Raw genomic sequence first — 1314 nt, 5'->3', positions numbered from 1 at the left:
AGCCCCCAGGATCTGACCCAGCAGCCCTTTAACAAGACCCATAGGGGCTCTCCTCACTCCCCTGTGAGTGTGAGGCCTTTCTGTGACATTAGAAGATGCAATCTTCCCACTGGCTAAATGGAGCTGTATGTCCCTCTCTCCTCTTTCCTGCCTACCTCACTGCCACTCATTCCCACCATCCCCATCAGTTCCACCTATATTTTCCAGTCTAGGCTCAAGAAAATATGGAGGTGTGGCCCTACTCGAGGATTCCAGCCTTGCCCGGAAGGTGAAAACAGGGCTTCTTCTCCCAAAACTGCCATTTCCTCAGAAATTGTGAACTCTACTGAAAAAAAAAAAAAAAAAAAAGGCAGCCTCGTCAGAATGAGAGAGATTTATGAGATTGGCGCCTGCGGAGGTTCTCCCCCTCCTTCCCCTGGAGCCATCAATATTCCCTGGGCTGTGCCCTGGAACAACCAGAGCTGAACTCCGCGTTCTGGAGGCGGCGCGCCTGTCACTGCTCTAGCTTTTCCCAGACTCCCTCCCCCTCTTCCCTCCCTGCCTGCTCCGCCCAGGCCCCTTCCCTCCTAGTTGTTGTTTACAAGGAGCTACCCCTCTCTGTAAATTAAGCCCTCCGCAGCCTCCCACTCGTGGAGGCCATGTGTTGAGCCCCATGAGCCGACTTGTGGCATTTATTAGCGCAAGAGGAAAAATGCTTGCCTCATCAGAGAGAGCAGCTGGAGACAGAGCGCTTTTCAAAGGCACGTAACTGACCTCTAGCTCAGCTGCTGGATGCCTGGGTATTGCAGACTCAGAGGATTCTCATATTCTCTGTGTGTGTGTCTCGCTCTCTTTCTCAACTCTCCCTCCCGTCCTCCCTCCCTCCAGCCTCCACCCACTCTTTTCAGTTGAGTCCTGACCTTGCACGGCCTGAATCCCCCCATCCATCTCCCTACATTGTGTCTCTCTGGTGAACTCATGCTGGGAGATTAATTGCTGCTATCACCCCTAATCCATCACACTTCCCAAAGATTGTTTTGACATCTAGTTAATTTTTGGCTGATGATTTATCAAATTCTTATTACCGTGCTCTGAAGGGGCTCATTTATTGTGTTGATTCATGGTAATGATAAAGGGGAAGCATTTTGAATTTTAACTACATTTCCCTCATGCTTCTTCTACCCAGTGTAGTAAAAAGGAAAAAAAAAAAAAGAAAGAAAGAAAGAAAGAAAGAAAGAAAAAGAAAAAAGAAAGAAAAGAAGCGGGGAGGGGAAGGAGACTGTAGCCAGGAAATTTTTAAACAATTCAAAATGCGAATGAGAAGGGAGAGGGGAA

General features: G+C 48.6%; 1 long non-coding RNA gene across 1 annotated transcript in view; it reads right to left on the bottom strand.

The window, feature by feature from the left end:
- LOC112483341 overlaps positions 1-839 on the bottom strand; it is a 7634-nt gene extending 6795 nt beyond the window's left edge. The window contains exon 1 of the long non-coding RNA XR_003047616.1: positions 754-839. This is a non-coding gene — a long non-coding RNA (uncharacterized LOC112483341). The remainder of the gene's footprint in view (positions 1-753) is intronic.
- Positions 840-1314: the final 475 nt, after the last annotated feature.

This window comes from Pteropus alecto, unplaced genomic scaffold (genome assembly GCF_000325575.1).
Source record: "Pteropus alecto unplaced genomic scaffold, ASM32557v1 scaffold24, whole genome shotgun sequence".
NCBI classification, from domain to species: domain Eukaryota; kingdom Metazoa; phylum Chordata; class Mammalia; order Chiroptera; family Pteropodidae; genus Pteropus; species Pteropus alecto.
This window is presented reverse-complemented; position numbering and strand designations above follow the sequence as displayed.